Source organism: Cervus canadensis, chromosome 27, assembly GCF_019320065.1.
Source record: "Cervus canadensis isolate Bull #8, Minnesota chromosome 27, ASM1932006v1, whole genome shotgun sequence".
In the NCBI taxonomy this organism is placed as follows: domain Eukaryota; kingdom Metazoa; phylum Chordata; class Mammalia; order Artiodactyla; family Cervidae; genus Cervus; species Cervus canadensis.
The window spans coordinates 563014-577307 of record NC_057412.1 but is presented as its reverse complement, the minus strand read 5'-3'; positions in this window follow the sequence as shown (position 1 = coordinate 577307).

The following is a 14294-nucleotide window of genomic DNA, read 5'->3' as shown; positions in this document are numbered from 1 at the left end:
GGCTTGAAGTCACTATGCCAGGCAAATAGTATGAACCACCTTCTCTAACAGCACTGGCCTGGATTTCTGATATCCAGTATTTTTCTCTTTTTCTTCCTCAAATTCCAAGTAGATGAACAGCTTCCTTGTCACTTCTCAGACTGGTGGGTAGAATGTTTCCAATCCTGATCCTTTTCTTATCTCAAGTCTAAAACTTGACATATACAAGTTTCAAGTCTAAAACTTGAAAGTCTAATCCTTTCTTATCTCAAGTCAAGTGCTTGCAAATTGCAGCCCAGTTCTGACTCTGTGTGCCTAGAGCACACACTCTAGAAGTCAGGATCAGACATTTATTTTTCCACATGAACATTAAACTTGCAACTCTTGACCTTTATCAAGTCCTAGTAAGTGGTAAAGAATCCTCCTGCTAATGCTGGAGATGCAGGTTCGATTCCTGGACCGGCAAGATCGCTGGAGTAGGAAATGGCAACCCATTCCAGTATTCTTGCCTGGAAAATTCCAGGCAAGAGGAGCCTGGTGAGCTACAGTCCTTGGAATCACAAAGTCAAACACAACTGAGCACGCACGCGCGTGCACACACACACACACACACACACACACACACACACACACACACACACACACACACACAGAGGCACAATTTTCCGCAAGCCCCTCATCTTGAGTTTCCATCACCAGTTTTCCTTTTCTTCCCTTAGAGACTACGAATAAATTCTTTTCTCGTTAAGTTTTATCTTAACAGGAACTTTTATCCATTTAAAGTGGAAGTGAAGGATTTACCAATAGAGTGACCAGAATTCCACAAACAAGATTTGAGGAGAAAGTTATTTTCTACAAGAATTCAAAGATGACTCTATTGTGGAGTAAATAAATCAAAACTAGCTTGAAATTTTAAGATAGTCTGAATGCGAAAGAAATTTTGCTTGAGGCAGAGATTTGGGCCAATTTCCTTCATCCCCTGAGGCTCTGTGTTTGTTCTATTTTGTCATCAGGGGTACTTCTGTGGAAAAGTTTGAGAAGCACTGCCCTGAGATGACCTTTCCTGCTTTGTGGGCGAGTTTCTGACACGGAAATGAATGCCCCAAACTTGAGAGTGCTTGCCTGGCTCAGTGGTCTGCATCTCTTGTTTTGTCTAGGCCTGCCCTAAGATGGCAGGAGGCAGAGCTTTACAAATTATTATTACTCATGACAAAGAGTGAAAACATTACCAAAGACTGCAAAGTGGAAAGAAAGAGTCCCAACCAGTCACCCCTCCCTCCCCAAACCCCATAAGTCTCACTTCTCCTGGACCTTTCCAGAAATGTCCCCCCTGCCCCACTGCCTTTTAGCACAAATGAGATCAAGATACTTGTTTTGCAGATTTAAAATTTTAATTTATAGTTTGGATGTATTTTTCTATCTACACATGTAGCTTTCCCTCATGTTCTCAGCAGCTGTGGTTCATTTCCGGTACATAGTAAAGAATCTGCCTGCAATGCAGGAGACATAGGAGACGCAGGTTCCATCCCTGGATTGAGCAGATGTCCTGGAGGAGGGCATGGCAACCCACTCCATGGAGAATCCCATGGACAGGACCCGGGCGGGCTACAGTCCATGGGGTCACAAAGAGTTGGACAGGACTGAAGTGACTTAGCACGCTTGGAAGCAATGACCCTCTATTGATAGACGTCAGGTCTGTTTTCCAGACATTTGCTATTTCAAAAAACACTGCAGGGAGCATATTATGCAGACACCTTTTTGTAAGTGTGTGAGCAGACCTATAGAATAAGTGCTGGGTCCAAGGTTTGTGCTTTAAACCTTGAATAGACAGGGCTGGACTGCTGTCCAAAACTGTGGAAGCCATTTATAATCGTTGCCAACACTGGGAGCACCACTGGTGGGTGGGACTTTAAGCCCCTCTGCTTGACATCGCCAGGTTGTGCAGGAATATCACGTCTGACACCTTGTCAAGGAAAAACATCTGGTTATTGATATCAAGATCTGATTTTGAGGGCTTTTGATAAACATACTTGCTTGAGTCGCTTTTGAGATTCCAAACGAAGACCAGACGTGGAGCAGAGGCTGGGAAGGCAGAATGAAAGACAGTGGCTCAAAAATACCTACAGACTGACCTTTTTATTTCTTAATTCGATTGTATTATTGTTTTTTTATTTTTTTGGTAAGTAAAATATTTTCACCAGGAAAAAAGTGGAAAATAGGCAAACGTGCAAGGAAGTTAATAAAGCTATACTGTGTGGGTAATTAAATAAAGCTAATTATTTGAATAGTTAAATTATTTAGTTGTTGTTAAATAATGAAAATCAGTTAATTAATTGTAATTACTTTGTGTGGGGATAGTTGATACACTAGGTAGTTGATAAAAATAATTCCAGTGCATGTATTTGGGGATATGGCTTCATTCCTTTTTTTTTTTTTTAAAGCATCTTGTGAGAAACTTTTTTTAAATTTATTTTTAATTAATTTTTGGGGGTCGTATTTTTTGGTGCAGCATGCAGGGTCTGCCCCAACCAGGGATCATACTCACGCCTCCTGCTTTGGAAGTGCAGAATCTGGATGGCCAGGGAAGTCCTGGCCCTTCATTCTTAAAAACCAGTTGTTAAATATTGTAAACATGTATCTTGGGTATATACTGTGTGCTCAGAAAATTTGAAAATAAAGCTAACACAGAGTTACACCATTAAAATAGTTACCAAAGTTTGCAATAACCTTAACAATTCATAGCTGTTTTAACTTAACATTGCCTCTCTGATGAATTATTCTTTTACATTATTTTTTGGTGACTGAAGAGTCTGAAATGGATGTCCCACCATCCATCTAATTAATTCAAATTTCATTAAACATATAAGTATTTTCTAACATTTTAATGGCAAAAGGAACACTGTGTTGAATATTCTGTAGTGTACAGAACTGCCTTGGACACGTTTCTTTAGGATTCATTTTTGGAAGTGGAAATGGTGGTTCAAGGGTTACATACATACATTTTTTAACCTTTTTGCTCTGTTTTGCTAAACTGGCTTCTAGAAAGGTTGCCTGAGTTTGTATCACCATTAGCAGCGCGTCATAAGTGGTGCAGTGCTTAAGAATCCACCTGCCCAGCAGAAGACCCAAGTTCAGTCCCTGGATGAGGAAGATCTGGAGGAAGAAATGGCAACCCACTCCAGTATTCTTGCCTGGAAAATCCCAAGGACAGAGGAGCCTGTCAGGCTATAATCTGTGGGGTCACAAAGAGAGGAGACAGGACTTAGCAACTAAGCAACAACAAGCTACATAGTACCAAAGCCACTTTGCTTGCCACTGTGTGCATTTCTCTACCATTTTATAAAGAAAACAGCAAAAATTGGGGGAGGGGGAACAGAAAAAAAGAGAAACAAATGTGTCTTGTTTTGTAACTCTTTTTTTTTATTATTATAGTGAGTAGTATCATTTTGTTTTATGTGATATAACCTGTGTGTGCTTAATTTTAAAAATTGGTTAAAGAGTTTGGGATAAAAGAAGGATCTCAAACCTTTGTCATGGTGGTGATGGTTTAGTTGCTAAGTCATGTCCGACTCTTGAAACCCCGTGGACTATAGCCCACCAGTCTCCTCTGTCCATGGGATTTTCCAGGCCAGAACACTGGAGTGGGTTGCCATTTCCTTCTCCAGGGGATCCTCCAAGCCCACGAATCAAACCCAGGTCTCCTGCATTGCAGGCAGATTCTTTGCTGACTGAGTTACAAGGGAAACCTCTGTCATATGTGTTGCAAATCTCCTTCTTATATTTTTTGGGGAATTTCTGGGTAAGTTTTTTTTGAAAAAGAGATTTGATTCATCATCAAGTCTATCTTTTCCTTCCCCAGGAATTGACTTTCAACAGAGGGTCCTGAAACCCAGAGGCTGAGAAATAATAGTGGAGTCTTGTGGACAGAGGGCTTCCCCAGGTGGCACTAGTGGTAAAGAACCTGTCTGCTGATGCAAGAGACATAAGAGATGCAGGTTCAATCCCTGGGTCAGGAAGATCCCCTGGAGGAGGGCGTGGGGAACCTCCTCCAGTGTTCTTGCCTAGAGAATCCCATGGACAGAGGAGCCTGGTGGACTGTGGTCCGTAGGGTCACAGAGTCTTCATGACTGAAGTGACAGCACAGATGCACACTTAGGGACAGATGAGTCTCCTTGCCAAAGCCTCCATAGGCAGGATGTCCTCATGGAAAACTTTCATTCCGTAGAATCTGAGGGAGATGCGGGCTCCAGATGAGGTGCGCTTTACGGATGCCTGGATGACTGCTAAAGCATCTTGCTATAGGACCTCCTCAAATCTAGCTCCTTTTCCAGTAATCTGAAATAGAGGCTGTAGTAAACACCCTGGGAACATTGTTTCCAAATTCCAAGCAGGTCACTGTGATATTGAACATCCTTCTTTGTCCTGGGTAGCTGGCCACAGGATATCTTTTTCATAGACTTTCACATGTTTTGCTGGACCTCACTGTCACTTGGGGCCCTGGGACTTTGGATTTTGTCCTTCTTCAAAGCCTATTTGTCTTTAGTCAGCAGTACTTGAGGGGCATGGAATGCAAAGCCAGCTATTTTCTTGGTGGGGGTCATTATTAAAATGCCTAGAATTCCTGCAGCCTTGTTGCTACCAGACAGAGAGTGAAGCCCACACAGAAAGCAAGTGGAGAGAGGCGAAGAACTGGGTCCCTGTTGGCATCCCTGAGCCACTCACTCAACTGGCTCCAGAGCTCCCCTCCAGGGAGGCTTTATTACAGGAGATAGTACATTCCTGCACTGGTGCTGCTGGCTGCAGCCAGGGATTCTGTTACTTGTGGCCGGAGCCTCCCAGTGAATAGAACAGTTATAATGCTGCCCCTGCCCCTCCCCCAGAGAAGCCCACAGCTCCTTAGGGCGCCCCAGGAGCAGTATCCGAAGATTCACAGCAGCAGTGCTCTTCTGCAAATCTCAGAGATGAAATTCCCTTTTCATTCCTCTCTAGGGAGCCAGGCTTCTCATCTCTGATGAGGTTCTCAATTTCGTTCCCTTGGCTTCCCGTCTTCTGGGAAAGTTCAGGAAAACCGCCCACCGGTGTGTGTCTTTCGTCCCTTCGGGCAGGTCAGCCTCCTGCTTGTGAAGAAGAGGGTCCCTGCTCATTAGTGGGGGGCTGGCTCACTGATGAGGGGATGGTGCACTGTTGGGGGGATGGTGCACTATTGAGGGGTTGACTCATTGTTGGGGGGACTGTGCACTATGGGGGTGTGGCTCACTGTGGGGGGGATTGTGCACTGTTGGGGGTGAGGCTCACTGTTGGGGCGATGGTGCACTATTGAGGGGTTGACTCACTGTTGTGGGGACTGTGCACTATGGGGATGTGGCTCACTCTGGGGGGGATGGTGCACTGTTGGGGGTGAGGCTCACTGTTGGGGGTGTGGCTCACTGTTGGGGGGACGGTGCACTATTGGGGTGTGGCTCACTGTTGGGGGGACAGTGCACTATTGGGGGTGTGGCTCACTGTTGGGGGGATGGTGCACTATTGGGGGGATGGTGCACTGTTGGGGGTGTGGCTCACTGTTGGGGGGGTGGTGCACTGCACTGTTGGGGGTGTGGCTCACTGTTGGGGGGATGGTGCACTGTTGGGGGTGTGGCTCACTGTTGGGGGGACGGTGCACTATTGGGGGTGTGGCTCACTGTTGGGGGGTGCACTGTTGGGGGTGCACTGTTGGGGGTGTTGGGGGTGTGGCTCACTGTTGGGGGATGGTGCACTGGCTCACTGGGGGGATGGTGCACTATTGGGGGGATGGTGCACTATTAGGGGTGTGGCTCACTGTTGGGGGGACTGTGCACTATTGGGGGTGTGGCTCACTGTTGGGGGGACGTGCACTATTGGGGTGTGGCTCACTGTTGGGGGGACGGTGCACTATTGGGGGTGTGGCTCACTGTTGGGGGGATGGTGCACTTTTGGGTGTGGCTCACTGTTGGGGGGGGTGTGTGCTCACTGTTGGGGGATGTGCTATTGGGGTGTGGCTCACTGTTGGGGGGATGGTGCACTATGGGGGGGATGGTGCACTATTAGGGTGTGGCTCACTGTTGGGGGGATGTGCACTATTGGGGGTGTGGCTCACTGTTGGGGGGATGGTGCACTATTGAGGGGATGGTGCACTGTTGGGGGTGTGGCTCACTGTTGGGGGTGTGGCTCACTGTTGGGGGGGTGGTGCACTATTGGGGGGATGGTGCACTGTTGGGGGTGTGGCTCACTGTTGGGGGGATGGTGCACTGTTGGGGGTGTGGCTCACTGTTGGGGGGACGGTGCACTATTGGGGGTGTGGCTCACTGTTGGGGGGATGGTGCACTGTTGGGGTGTGGCTCACTGTTGGGGGGATGGTGCACTATTGGGGGGATGGTGCACTATTAGGGGTGTGGCTCACTGTTGGGGGGATAGTGCACTGTTGGGGGTGTGGCTCACTGTTGGGGGGACGGTGCACTGTTGGCGGGACTGTGCACTATTGGGGTGTAGCTCACTGTTGGGGGGTTGGCTCACTGTTGGGATGGCAAAGATTTCCAGCCAGAGAGGACTTGGAGAAGAGCATCATGGTGAGTGTGCTGGTGTGTAGCAGCTTGTCTGTCTGGGAACTACCTGTAAGCAGCCAGGATACACTCCAGGATGCTGGGACACTCGAGGCAATGGGGCCTCAGGCTGGCTGGACAACTGGCCCCGACGGTCGTGTCCTCCAGGACTCAGTCTCTTTCCTTCTCTGTGCTTTGCCACCCTTGACATTGGCCTCATCCTCCAGCTGACTTCAAGATGACAGCATCAACTTGAGCCACGACATCCTGAAGGATGAAGGAGACTCTCTTCCTGGGGCTTTTTCTTGGGAGAGAGGACGTTCCAACCCTTGCCTCTCTGTGACCCCAACCCGCAGGTCACGCCTTACAGGCTGTCCTTGTGTGCCGGGCTCATCTAGAGGAAATCGGTAGCCGTCTGAAGTGGAGAGCGGCTCCCTGAGGCCCTGCCCTGCATGCACAGCTGCCCGGGATGGGGGTGGATGTCTCAACACAATGCCCACTCTCGTGAGGAGGAGGAGGAGGATCATAAATACCATGACTGCCAAGGGTGCCGTCTTGAAAGACGATCTGCGGTTTCACTGTGTCCTGGGACTCCATCTGCAATGTCTTTAATTCCCACCCCAACCCCATGAGGCAGTATTATTATGACCTCATCTTACAGAGGCAGAAACTGTGCTCAGAGGTTAAGATTTTTTGATACTCTTAAACAACCCTTTTTCTAAAAGACAGTGCTATTAGACTTTGCAAGTGGGCAGCCCAAGGCTGCAATTTCCCAGGTGGTGGGTGTAGTTCAGCCGATGCAGGGTGATGCTCTCCCAGCTTTCCAGAAGGCCAAGAGTGCCTCAGATCCAGGCGCTCCCCTAACTGTACCTCACCCTCAACCTTAGAAAACGTCACTGGCCAAGACAGGCTCGTTCATAAAAATGGGAAGGCTTTGCCAGGTAGCAGACGGAATTATGCTGGAGAACAAGGTCAGGCACAGACCTTTCTGGACGGACGTGTCTTTCCACCCCCCACTCAGCCCACTCGGGGCCACCCAACAAATGATGCCCTGAGGTCTTGGCATGCAATTAAAAGTGGAGAAATGCTTAATCAAATCATGCCACTTGAAGTGAGTTGGGCTGGAATGAGAGACTGTGCAGCTCTGCCCACAGTGGAAATTTACCAGACGAGAGCAGACACCAAATACTCCCAGGTTGTTTTGAAATAGATACCATCATGTTCTGTAAAGTTATGAGATCCATTTGCAAATATTTAAAAACCTTTCCATTAACAAGGATGGCTTTAGGAGATAACTGTCTCTCTCTCTCACACACGCGTGTACTTGAGCACACACACACACACGAAGCGTTACACTGCAGTGTGTGGGGTGTGTGGGAGAATCCAAGACCCACAGTGTGCACTCCAGGCCCCTCAAATACTTCTTCAAGTTGGTGGAAACTCGTGAGTCCCCTCTATCATCTGTTGAGACCGCTCTCAGTTTTTAAAAAGTTTATTTATATTTTCCCCCCTCAAAAATGTCATGACTAACTTTCCATTCATTATCAAAATATTCTTTGGCCACTAATTTCCCTTCTTGGTTAAAATAAACAAAGAAGCAAACCCTGTTGGCATTGCACCTAGGATGCACTCTGCTGTAAACAAGAGGACATTTTTCTTAGAGGATCTCTAAGAGCCCTCCCGTGAGAGTTTCCTGTGCGGAGTCCTCTCTGATTATCTACTCGGTTTGGTGCAGAGGGTGCACAGGGGCTGCGCAGCACGGGGGAAGGGTAGACGACCTTGAATGTGCTGGAAGGAAGCATCAAATCCTTCGAGATCTGACTCCCGCTTTCCAGGCCAGCCCTCCATTGGTCCCATCCCGCAGTGGTTGCACCCAGCCCAGGGTGCAGAGTCCTGAGTCCTGGACCCCAGGGTTGTGAGCTTGCACAGTCACTTCATCTCTCAGAGCCTCAGTTTCCTCGGCCAGAAAACAAAGCTGTGGGATTGTAGGCTCTCTGAGCCCCTCCTGGGTTTCCCTGATGGCTCAGCCGTAAAGAATCGGCCTGCCAAAGCAGGAGATGTCGGTTCGATCCTTGGGCTGGGCAGTTCCCCTGGAGGAAGAAATGGCAACCCACTCCAGTACTGTTGCCTGGAAGATCCCATGGACAGAGGAGCCTGATGGGCTACAGTCCATGGGGTCAGGAAGACATGGGGTCGGACAGAACTGAAGGACTTAGCATGCAGACATGCACAATACACAGTCAAGGACTATGTAAGTGAAACGTTTCATTTTCAAAAGACAGCACACATAAAAAGTAAGTCAGCAAACAACTCTTCCAAGGTTTCCTTTGCAACAGGAGAGCTGAGGGCTTGTTCTCAACCCTCCAGGACATACCCTGCGGTTGTTTGGAGGGGTCCCCCCACTGCCCTGAGCCAAGGGCAGTGCTCAGCCCCTGACCTTTGCTTGTACTCCACGATCCCATCTGTGTGGCTGCCTGGGCGACTCGGACACTGGGGGCCCCAGGCCGCCTGGAGTGGAGAGGACCAAGGTCTCCCAAGTAAATCAAGGGGCTTGCCTGTCGGTCTGGTGGTTAAGACTCTGTGCTTGCACTGCAGAGGGCGTGGGTTCGATCCCTCTTCAGGGAACTAAGATCCCATATGCTGCAGGGCTAATGAAATAACATAAAGAACTTCCTTTTGAAAAATAAATAGAGCAAATGAAGACAAAACATGAGTCTTTTGTGAGAGATGAGGCCCCTGAAAGATAATACACTGCCCAGTGTCCCTCAAGGTCCTCTGGGCTGGTCTCCCGAGGACTTGCTCTATGTGGATGGGATGTGATGCAGGAAGAGGGGAACCTGTTAGGAAAGGCGTGGCCTTTGAAGATTGGCCTAAAAAGAGACAGACACGGCTGCTTCTGCTGGGGATGCTCTCCTGTTTGGGGCACCTTCGGGGTGTGGGTGGCAGAGGTGATGCTGCTGAAGTTTCTGGAGACCCCGGTAAAACATACAGTCCTGCAAGGGATTAGGTTCTCCATACACTGCAGTGAACCCCAACTACACCTGGGTCCCTTTGGGCATCTGTCAGTGGGAAGGGACTTAAGAGGGTGAAGGCTTAGGTTTCCATATTAGTACCACGTGGCAACTGGGAGTCAGACCACACCGGGGTCAATCACAGCTGTCCCCCCTTAGTCAGGGTGGTGTAAGGAGGTAAAGATGATGCTGACAACGTTCTACCAGCCACACCTTGGTCATGGCTCCCAGTTCAGATCAGGAGACAGAGGCTTGGCTGCTGTGTCAGCCTCGAGGGGAATGAGAAAAATGAGGGTAATACAGTGCTCTCTTCCATGAATCTAAATTCATTTAATTTAGGAGTCTGTTCTCTATTTTGAGATTATGTCTTCTCCAATTTTGGCTTTAAATGCGTCCTCTTTTGCGAAACGATGGCAGTAAGTGGTAGGTTTAAAAAATGTTCTTATTTGACAAAATAAAAAGTTGGCAGATCTAGTTGATCCCTGTGGCTGGTTCTGCTAGCTTTCTGTCAAAATTGGTTTTCCCCTTCTTCCACATTAAAAGAAGTTTAAAGGGGCATGTGATCACTCAGAATAAAGCTTCAAGTTCTCAGTCCTCCTTGGATCTAGGTGTGGCTCTTTGTTCAAGTTCTGGCCAATGATATGTTTGCATCATAACAGAAGGAGCCTGGTTCCCCAAACCATGGCACCACTATACCAGCCCAGGATACTTATACAATGTAAGAGACATGGCCATTGACATTTCGTGCCTTTGCAGATAAAAGGAATCAACATTTGCGTGATATTTACAGTGACAGAAGTGAGATTGTCCAGGAACAGAGACTAGAGGGAGCAGAATAGAGGGCGTGGAATGGAGCCTTAAAAACTCCAACATGTGATAGTCACGTGCAGGAGGAAGAAACCACAAGGAGGCCAAGAAGGGGAAGCCAGAGAATCAGGACAGGAAAATGGTCTGAAGGAGCCGATGGGGGAGTGTGTTTCAGGAAGGAGGGCATCAGTTCAGTTCAATCACTCAGTTGTGTCCGACTCTTTGTGACCCCGTGGACTGCAGCACGTCAGGCCTCCCTGTCCATCACCATCTCCTGGAGCTTGTTCAAACTCATGTCCATTGAGTCGGTGATGCCATCCAACCATCTCATCCTCTGTTGTCCCCTTCTCCTCCTGCCACCAATCCCTCCCAGCATCAGGGTCTTTTCTAATGAGTCAGTTCTTCGCATCAGGTGGCCAAAGTATTGGAGTTTCAGCTTCAGCATCAGTCCTTCCCATGAATATTCAGGACTGATTACCTTCAGGATGGACTGGTTGGATCTCCTTGCTGTCCAAGGGACTCTCAAGAGTCTTCTCCAAAGCCACAGTTCAAACGCATCAATTCTTCAGCGCTCAGCTTTCTTTATGGTCCAACTCTCACATTGGACTAGTCATCTGGTGATGCTTGAGGCCAAGTAAGAAGAGGCCCCAGATGGGGCCATCATGTTTAAAATGGAAATAATTGGTGACCTTCTCAGGAACCGTTTCATTGAAATGATGGGATACAGCCATCATCAGGTGGTGAGGAGTAAATGGCAGGTGAGAGATAGACCACATTCCTGTAAGTGTGTCATGATGGAGGGAACAAGAGAGGGTAGGAGTTGGAGCTGGAGAGACTTCTTTCCTTTACTTTTCTCTTCTCCTCTCTTCTCTCTTCTCCTCCGCTATTCTCCTCTCCTTTCCTACCTTTTTGTTTTCCTCTTTTTCTTTCTTTTTAAAGGAGTGCAGAATCTAGGGGATTTAAATACTGAAGGGAATGGGACTTCCCCAGTGGTCCAGTGGCTAAAGACTCTGAGCTCTCAATGCAGTTGATCCTTGGTCAGGCAACTAGATCCCGAAGGCCACAATGAAGATCCAGTGCAACCAAATAAAAAGTGGGGAAAAAAATACTGAAGGGAAGTATCTAGACAAGAGACAAGATGGAAGAAATAGGCCAGAGACAGGAAAATTGATAGCATAAGGCTCCTCAGAAGGTGGGAGGCAAGGGAGGCAGAGAGTCTGCTATGGACTGAAAGGGGGGGGACAGTGGTGGGATGTGGCGGGGAGAGCCTTTGCCTGCAGTCTTCTGGGGACAAGAGCAGCACCTACATTGGGATGGGGACAAGTGTGAACAAGCCGAGCAGATGGCTCTGGATCGCTCTGGGGTGCTTGTGACTCTGCTGAGTATTGGGCTGGGGCAGGTAGGAGGGTCTCCTGGGCTCCTCCAAGTCAAGACACGCATGATGCTTTGGCTGGAGGTGTAGACTTGGGAGCTGCCATCACACGGGCAGCACTTGGAGCCAGCCCCGTCTCAAGCTTGGGACCCTTGCAATGCTTGGGGAACCTCACCAAGGACAAGACATGTTCCTGAGACTCTTCTTTTCCCCTGGGAGTCTGAGAGGAAGCGAGCAGAGCTGTGGAAGCCAAGACAGGGCTCTTTGAAGAGGGAGCTCCCCAGAGAAATAAGCCACAAGCACAGGAGCCATGGGCTTAGCTGTCAGTGAAATGTTGGTTGTTTTCCTCAATTCCACGAGATAAGAGCCAGTGAAATCTTCCCTCTGCTCCAGCTCTTTAGGGTAAATATCTCTTTCAAAGCCAACACTGGTGGGGCTGGGCCTGGAGAAGCCAGGTACGCAAGCCCTGATGGTCTCCCTCTGGGACCTTCCATGAAGGTGCCAGCTGGAGCCAGGTGCACCTGGGGCTCCTTAGGGCCCCCTCAAGAAGGATCCCTCCCTATAGGTGAAGGAGAAGCCTCACCTGGAGCTCTGAGCGACGGTCAGGGAGTGGTGGACACCACTGCATCTCCCCTGAGCTCAATCATGGCGCGTCCACAAGACAGGCTGGAGAAGGTGATCCCACTCAGGACACCCCCAGATCCAGCAGAGCATATCTAAGCTTTTGTAGGAGCAGCTGGGGGCACAAGGCAGCCTCTCTGCTGGGTACCTTTTCATCTACCTTGTCCTCAGAGGAGCTTAGCTGCTCCTGTTCACTGGTCTCTAGCCTCTCATGGTCCAAGTGGATCCTGCCAAGAGCACCTGTGGTCCCCCTCCAACAGGAAGCCTGAGATGGCCCCACATACACCCTGGCTGATGGGTTCATGTGGGGAAAAGTCCACATCTGGGTATCGTCATCCAACAGCAGGATCAGCCTCCCAGGGGAACACAGGGAAGGCCTCCCAGAGCATCCCAGAGTGGTTGATTGCCAGGGACATAGGTCACTGTGAAATCAAAGAACCACCAATAACTGCCCCGAAAAAGTCTGATTTTTTTTTTAAGTGATGAGGACACTCTGTCTTACTAGTTGGTTGGTTGGGTCATTGGCAAGTGTAATACCCTTTGACTTGCCATTCTTTTTTTTTTTTTTTTTAGAAAAATGATTATTCATTTGGCTGCATTGGGTCCTAGTGGCAACAGGCAGAATCTTGCACACAGACTCCCTTGCTGTGGTGCTTGGGCTCAATAGTTGCCACATGTGGGCTTAGTTGCCCCAAGGCAAATGGGATCTTAGTTCCCCAACCAGGGATGAGACGTGTGACCCTTGCATTGAAAGGTGTATTCTTTACCACTGGACCGCCAGACAAGTCCTTTACTTGCCATTCTTATTACTGAAGCTTCCTTAAACCACCACTGGAGAGGATGGATTCTCCTGCCCTCTGTAAGGAAACCTGCACAGAGTGTAGGATAAGGTTCCCTCTGCTCTCGTCTTCAGCCTCACAGTGTCATGTTCCTAAGGTGTGCTGTCCAAGAACACGAGCGCACTGCTTCTCGTCTAGCTAATCCATCCCTGTGCATGTGGATGTGTGTTTCTGGAGGTGGGGCTTACTGCTCACACCTTCTGAGCATCCCACAGCAACCTCATCGCATCCCCACACTTTTCACACATCCCCCCGGACCCCAAAGTCCCAGCCATTTCTCCTTTTTTCTTGACTTCCCTTCCTTTTCCATTCTTTGCCTGAGAACCTTGCCTTCTCCTGCTTCTCTGGAAACTCTTCAAGTTTCTTGCTTTGCTGGATTTTCCCCACTCACTTCTGCTTTGGGGTCAGGAGAAAGTGGGGAGGTTCAGATTAGGAAGGTGGAGAAAGAGAGGAGGGATCTGGATTCTGGAATTCCCATAGATTATTCACCACCCTTCTCCGAACCCTGAGTGTTTAAACTCTTCACTTCAAGGTTATCGGTTGAGATTTCCAGGTTCTATGTGGCAGTACTTGCTGGAGAATGTTTGTCTCCTCCAGATCTGTGCTCAGTCGTGTCATAATCTTTGTGACCCCATGGACTGTAGCCCGCCAGGCTCCTCTGTCTACGGGATTCCCCAGGCAAGACTACTGGAATGGGTTGTCATCTTCTCCTCCAGGGGACCTTCCTGACCCAGAGATTGAACTCTCATCTCCTACATCTCCAGACTGGAGTGTGGTGGGTCTTAATCCATCTGAGTGGCATCCTTATAGGAAGATAGCCATATGATTGAACCCACATCTCTTGCATCTCCTGCATCAGCAGGTGGATTCTTTACCACTGCATCACCTGGAAAGCCCATTTTCCTCCTCACCAACCTTGAAATACATTAAGAAGTCACTTTCACGTGCCCTTTTCCAGTATTTGAGGTCTTTTTCTGCCCCTTCCACTGCCACAGGCAGAGGGAAAACCATCCTGCCAAGTTCTCATCTTAGTGGGAATTTTTGTGACCTTGCAAACCTGTCTCCTTCCTCTTCTGGTGAATGCATGGGTCAGTATGGTTGTGTGGTGCAC